Source organism: Macaca fascicularis, chromosome 4, assembly GCF_037993035.2.
Source record: "Macaca fascicularis isolate 582-1 chromosome 4, T2T-MFA8v1.1".
In the NCBI taxonomy this organism is placed as follows: Eukaryota; Metazoa; Chordata; class Mammalia; order Primates; family Cercopithecidae; genus Macaca; species Macaca fascicularis.
In genome coordinates, this window is record NC_088378.1 from 41,359,310 (window position 1) to 41,367,097 (window position 7,788).

Sequence of the window (7,788 nt, forward strand, 5' to 3'; positions counted from 1 at the left end):
AATAATCCAAAATACTCTAGTGAATTGAGAATTTTATTCAGAGTCCAATTCTTTTTTATCTTCTTGTTAAGATTCATGTTAACCTTAATTCAATTAGTTGTGAGGTTTACAGCGACGAGAGTTAGTTAAGCATATTTGCTAAAATGTGCTTATTTCTGTGGCTCCTGGTAACCCCTTCTCACCTGGATTGCTTTTACGTCTGTGCTTTGCTTTTAATCACTGGCAGATGCAAAAGTGGATCTGTGAGAGAATCCTATGGTTCTTTGGGCTGCTGGTAATGAACTTTTGACAAAGACCTGATTTGCAAGGAAACAGATATAGGTAGCAAAAAGAGTTGAAAGTAAATTATTTTTTCAAATTAAAAATTTTTTTTTCAGCTGGGCATGGTAGCTCATGCCTGTAATCCCAGCACTTTGGGAGGCTGAGGCGGGCAGATCATGAGGTCAGGAGATCGAGCCCATCCTGGCCAACACAGTGAAACCCCATCTCTACTAAAAATACAAAAAAATGAGCCGGGCGTGGTGGCGGGCGCCTGTAGTCCCAGCTACTCAGGAGGCTGAGGCAGGAGAATGGCGTGAACCCATGGGGCAGAGCTTACAGTGAGCCCAGATGGCGCCACTACCCTCCAGCCTGGGCGACAGAGCGTGACTCCGTCTCAAAATAATAATAGTAATAATAATAATAATAAATAATAATAAATAAAATAAAAAAATTTTCAGGTGGAAAGAAACATTGAGCAGAAAAATGAGATAAAGCAACAACACCAGTAATTTTTAGAAGAGGGCTGTATTTTTCTCAGAGAGATTTTCATTTTGATCATTTCTATTAGAACATGTCATGAAAATTCCTTGGTATTAGAGAACATGGCCAGAGCAGAGAGAACAGCTCTGTGGGCTTTCTTAGAGCAGGAGTCCATGTTGGAACAAGGCCCTGATGTCTGTGTCTTCACCTTGCCACTGGTGTTCTTACTTAGGGGATCTCAGGCCCATGTGTTTGCAGACAGGCGAACATATGGAATGGTTTCTCCATTAGCAAATAATTGAACCCACTGGAAGGATGGTGGGCCTGTTTAAGGGACAACATGGAGACCAAATTTTCCACCTGAGGTTTTTTGCCTGTTCTACTTAGTCTTATTGTATTCTTTCAGTGGTAAGAACTATGGTTTTATTCCTGGAGTTACATAATCCCAGAGCTGGAAGGACTGTATATTCAGGGCTTAAAACAAAACAAAACTCTTTAAAGGCCACAGGACACTTCATTCTGGAAAAAAAAAATCTCATATGGAAAAGAACTGAAAAAAGTGGATCCACCCTGGTCAAAGCCGGGTATGCAGGGCTACAGGTTGCTGGTATGCCTGGCTCAGCTCATGTCCTCTCAGACATGTGTCATCTTGAACACCACCGGGGCTCCTTGGGACTCTGTATCCAACCTCAGAAGATAGAAGGCCCTCGATGATGAGGAAATAGCAAGTTTGAGTGGGATGCCCAGGCCATGTGGTTGGCCTCCAGATGCTCAGTCCCTCTGCACCAAATTATACAGAAGGTCACTGGCCACCAGACCATCTCTGCTGGGATTTCAGACCTCCCCAGGGTGACGGAATGAGAGTTCGGGGTTGTGGCTTGTATAAGACTCTATTCTGGTGACTTTCATACTGGTAACTGGGGCTTCCAAAAATGCTTCCCAGGGTTTTGGTTACAGTTACAGCAGTAAAAAAAAATCCTGCCAAGTAGCTTTTAGAAATATTTCCTATTTTTCATTTTGAAATTGCCACCTGTCATTTATCTAATTCTTGTGATATTGTTTCGGTGCAGCAACATTTGTGATCATATGCCCATCACAGAGAAAGGCTAAGACACAAAAGAATAAACACCGCCAATACATAGAGGCCATTGCGGAGTATGATTTTCTAATTTTCGGTTCAAACAACATTGATGAACATTTTTAATGTACGAAAAACAATTATGCTGTCATTTGCATTGGTAACTGTGCAGAGCAAAATTTAATAAGATGGAATGGAAAATATACTAAACAAGAGAGAAAAATGTATAAAAAATTAAAATGACAAACCAAGGTTAGTAGGGTGTTGCAAAAACCATATATGCATACCAAGATGGAGCCAAATGAAATATGGGCTCAACTTGCCAGAAAAGATTTTAAATTTTTATAGAAAATCACTTCAAAATATAAAATTATAATTTTATATTTATATGGGCTGTTTTTCTAGAAATGTTGATGTTTGTTATCTGCTTTTAACTGTCAGTTATTTATATTTGAATGTTAAGGGCTCTGAATGTAGAATAGTTGTCAGATTTCAACAGTTCTAAAATAATTGCCTTAATTTCACATGAAACCTATTGCAATAAATAGTATTTCTGGCTAGGTATAAAAGACATTGGTTTGTTTTCCAATAAAATTATAATTCATCTGATTTATGAGCAGGAGCTTAGAGATCAACTACAATATGAAGCAGTTCAATGTTTAAATATTATTTCTCATTTCATACCTGTGATTCTAAAACCTTTCCTGTTCATACACAAAGTGAGAAAATGTGTTTCCAATCACAGCAGTAACCATATACTAATAAAGACATTGCTGAAATTGAGGTGCTGTGTGTGTGTGTGTGTCTGTGTGTATGTGTGGGTGTGTGTTAGTGGGTGGATGGGTTTTGTTTTTTTCTGAACTCTAATGCACCCAACATACCACGGGATTTGGAGAGGCCGATAGAGCAAAATGCCGTGAGTATCCAGTGGTGATGGTCAGCTCACAGTTTGAGAACCTGATTAACAGCTTGACCGGCCAGCCTGTGGCACCCACAGCGAGTGGCTCTGGCCGCAGCTCTCGGACAGGAGAAGTGGGTTCTTCCAAAAGCAAACAACCTTCGACCCACGGTCTTCATCTGGGCCCATCAGGTCAACTGTTGTTTTACAGAACATCGGCAATTGTCTTTCTCCTTGTGTCAGGAGCCTCTTGAAACATTATACGAGGATAATTAAGTGGTGAATAAGGGTCAATGTGGACAAATAAATCAAACTGATAGTTTGAACACAGACTGATTGAGCAAAAACAAGGAATTCTGCCATGCCTGTTACTGCAGCGCTTGATGTTAACTGACTTTGTTAACATTACATCCAAAGGCAGCAAGTGGGAAAGCTTTGTGTGGGATCAAAAGCTGAGCAAAGAGACACGGGATTTAATTGTTCAGCTTTATTTTTGAAATAAAGACACGCAGCGCATCTATTTAGTTGACTTTAATGGAGCTCAAAACCAAACCCATTCTTTAGCATGCTAATTGAGCCAGAAGATGCTTTCCTCTCCTGTAACAGAGATGCAAGAAATACCAGTAGAATCATCAGACTTTTGGAGCAGAAGTTCAGAGTTTAAAAATCTGATGAGAAGTTAAGTCCTCTATCTGATTAGACAAGTTAAATATTCAAGTAAATATAATCTTATAAATATTTTTAAATCACATATCACAAGTCTAGTGGTAGTAGATGCTTGTAGAATAAGAAGCTGTTGAAATCAAATGTATTAACTTATGAAGGAGATTTTGTCAGGTAGAAGGGCAGCCTAGAAATCCTAAACAGGAAAGAAAGACAGAGAAAGACAGAACTCTTTAAAAAGGCTTCTGTGTGTCCACAGGTTTGTTCTGTAGGGAAAAAATTACTAGAAATGAAATTGAAGGAGAAATCTATCTTAGTAAGGATAAAGAGGAGCCATATATATATATATATATACACACATATATATATATACACACACACACACACACACATATATACACACACACATTTTTTTTTTACCACAAACATGCATCTTGACTATTTTATTTGAATATTGGAATTCAAGTTTTCCTGGCAGTCAAAATCTCACTTCACTATCCACCTCTAATGTCACAGAAATAAATATGTAGTTTAAGCTATAATTTTATGTCATGTTAATGATCTTAGTTGTTATTTTATCGTCTTGTTCTAACTTACCATAATGGTGCTTGTGTCAGACAACGTAGGACACTGGATTTAATAATATATCACATATATCTTCATACATGAATAGCATCAATCTTTAAAATGGTGATATTTAATAGTTTCACATATAAAGTGAAAGAAACATAATATAAACTTATGAAAATATATGCTATATCAATATAAGCATATGAAAATATATGCTATATTTTAATTATAAACTTACCAATGAATGAATTTTATTATAAAGAAAACCATTACTTTATAAAAAATCTTCTTTAAGAGAAAAATCTATAAAGAGAAATGAGACACTAATTACTTCTACCTTTCTGTGCATTCCATATTTTATATACAGGTTGCTTGAAGAAATTAGCAATATGGTGAATAGTAATTGCAAATAGTAATTTATGAGTTTAAAGACATTTAAATGGCATTTGTTTGCAAGCATTGATTACACAATCATTCCCATATCTGGTCATCTGTCTTCACTTTTTTATTTAAATACAAGCATTAATACCAATATGCTTAGATCCACAAAGATAACACTATTTGTTATTAATGTCGTCTTTGGGCTATGTTAATATAAAATAACTATCAAGAATAAATTATTTGGGGGAAGGTGGTCGTTTGCTGCAGCGCTCCTGGGGTTTTTTTTTCCCCCATAAATATTTTCACATAAGAATTTAAGAGAAGCTCATATATGAGCCGCCTAATCTGAGAAAGTGGTCTGAGAAAGGTGTAATGGATTGTGGAGGGAAATGAAGGCAAGCTTACACCATATCCAATCAGCCTTTTTCTGAAAGGTCAGGACATTCTGTCTGGGCCCATTTGTGTTTTTGATTCTGCCGTTTCACTATTCAGTAACACAATGTAACTGTCAGTCTCAACAACAGCTCCTGGATCTGCTGGCTCCACAGCTCTCGGGGTAACATACAATATTTCACATCCACAAAACAATTCAGCGTCTGCGTGGGCAAACCATATGATGACCACAGGGAGCAATATGGTCACACCCTACTGAGCACTCTTAAGGGGACTCTGCAAAGAACTATGTCTAAAAAAGAATCAGGCTTTCCTCCTCTGTGCTTTTGCTTACTTGCCAGATAGCATTTTAATGTTTCATTTTTATCAGCAAAAGTCAAATGCAAATGTTCCTCCCTCTACTCCATTTTGGTAAAGAAAGAGAGCTTTACTGCTATGCAAAACATTTGCAGTCATGGAGTTAGGAGGGTGATAGATATTAGAAATAATTTAGCACATTAATGATGGTCTTGTTGGATTTCCCCTGTGTGTGTTTTGTTATATTATTTATTTCTCTTCCCAAACAAAACCAGACACCAGCTCAAATTTATAAGGACAAAGCATGGGTTCTGATAGTCTAGGGAGACCAAACAACCAATGCCCTAACATAATTTCTAACCAATGAGATCGGAACCGAGCTCTGGAGAATTAATGCATATGGTACATTTTCCAAGGATTTGGCCTCTAAAGCTACTTTTTGACCAGCTGATTTATTCAGGTTAGAGTCTAGCCTGTCACTTCACTCAGAAGAAAATTAGATAAAGAAACTATTCACAGAAAATGACAGCAAAGAAAAGAAAAGAAAATGCTTATCTTCTAAGGCATGCAGTCTGGTTCCCTCCTGTCCAATATTTATTCTTATTGCTAGATTTCCAATTCTTTTTCTATCAAAGTTTCATCATGGATTTCTGAATTTGTCATTAATTATTCAGTGGATTTATTTTTTAGAAAACTTTCTTGGATTTTTCTAACAGTAAAAAGATTTTAAAATGTGTTTTCGGGTAATATGTATTATCCTTCCATTCTTCTCAATGTTTTACCCATGCTGCTGAAGATTTCTTCAAGTTAATGACACTGAATTAACCAGTTACATAATTTATTCTTACCAACTCTCCTAATTATGCTGAGTTTGAATCATCTGAAAAACCTTATTTCTAGTTTTCCAGTAATAACACCCATAGTGATTATTTGGGTATACACATCTATTCTTACAGGAACATGATGATTATGGGTTTTTTCCTAATTGATTCCAATCAATAATGGAGAGGCCAACAAGACTTAAATACCACGAATTATTTGCCTCTGGCTTTAGAGTGCATTTTTGCTCAAGTAGTATTCTACTTAGCAAATTTCCCAAATTTGTTTCTTGTACTGACATTTTACTTGATGTTGCAGTACAACGGATACAGCTATCACCTTGAATATTGATGAGAAGTACCAGTTTCAACCAATCTAGGTTTTAGATTGACAACTCACTACTTAGTAGAGGTGATATCAGTAAAGAGTATAAAAAAGCTAAAAAATAGAGAAAGTAAAGTTAAAAAGTAGAAAAATTAAATGAAGAAATTAACAGTTAATAAACTTCCCTTCCCTACAACAGTCATCATGATTGAAGATAAACACCAGGTTGGAGTAGGTTGGTTGTATTCTTTTGTTATATGGACCTTCATTATGAACCTAGTGATGGGAGAAAAAGGGAAATCTTTTCCTCTCCTACATCACCAGGGTACAGACTGCTGGTAATCCTCTAAATCTCTTCTGCTTCTCCCTGGGTTCATGACTGTGTAGCTAGAGACTACATTTCCCAGCATTCCTTGCAATTAGATGCTATCAAGTCCTTTCTGGTAGAATGTGAAAAGATCTAATGTGTGTATCCCAGGCCTGGAGCTTTGGGCACTGAGCTGGTTCATCTAGATATTCTTTCTTTTTCCTACTGGCTGAACTTAGACACAGTGTTAACCCACCTTTGACTGTGATAACAATGTCCTGGCAATAAAAGAATCCTGAGTGTCTGCAGCCTGTGTGGAGCAGGACTGTCCCAAGACCTGGACTGCCCACTGCAGATGGGTTGAGAAAAATAAATGTCTGCATTTCTGAAGTCACTGTCTTGGGAATCTTTTTGTTACAGCAGCTTAGCATTACTCCAAGGAATACATTCAAATACACCTCTTTTAAAGAAAATTATAAAAATATATTTAAAAGCCAAATCAGAAATAATGTGTGCCTAATCTATACCACAGTTCCCCTTCATTATCATACAAGACAAAATCCTGAAAGTGGGCAACTATCTGTTGCAAAATGCAGAGTCTAAACTAATGTTTGTCAAATATGATTTATAATTTGTTTTCTCATAACTCTTATAATGTAATAATGTCTATCTTTTTATGTTTAGTAAAAATGAATCACTTATTTAAAATATTTCTCCATAGGATTCTGTCAAATAGAAACTTAGCATATTTACTCAGCTGTTTTCAGTAACTAGCTTTTTTCTCTGGCAAAAAGTTGAAGAAATGCCCCACAATGTTTTATTTTCTGGCCACAACAGAAACTGCTTTTGTTTTCTACCCAGTCATTCAGGAATCAAGAGGATAAAACCAATCATTTTAGACACAATTTTGTTTCTTCTCACTTTTCTTATGCCTTGAATCCCGACAAGTTCATTGTCTTTTCTAAGGTTAATCTTAGGTGGCAAAGGGTAAGCAATGAGGAGTCTAATGGATATTGGCCAGTTGAAATGGAAGACTTTTTAAAGGTAGTGCACATGATAATAAATCAAGACCTATGACTGTAATCATGACTACAAGCAGCTCCCCAGACTCAAGGCCCTTGGTGTGATGTCACATCTATCTCCTCCCCACAAACTCCATGACCCCACTGTACCCAGTGTCTAAGCAGTAAACATATTTGCTCCTTTGAAGACGTTCAACAAATGATGTGAGGTAGGTAACTGATGTGGGTGAGTAATGATGGCATTTGACCACTGCATCAGTTGACTGTGTGGACTTATGTATGGGTATCAGTCTGA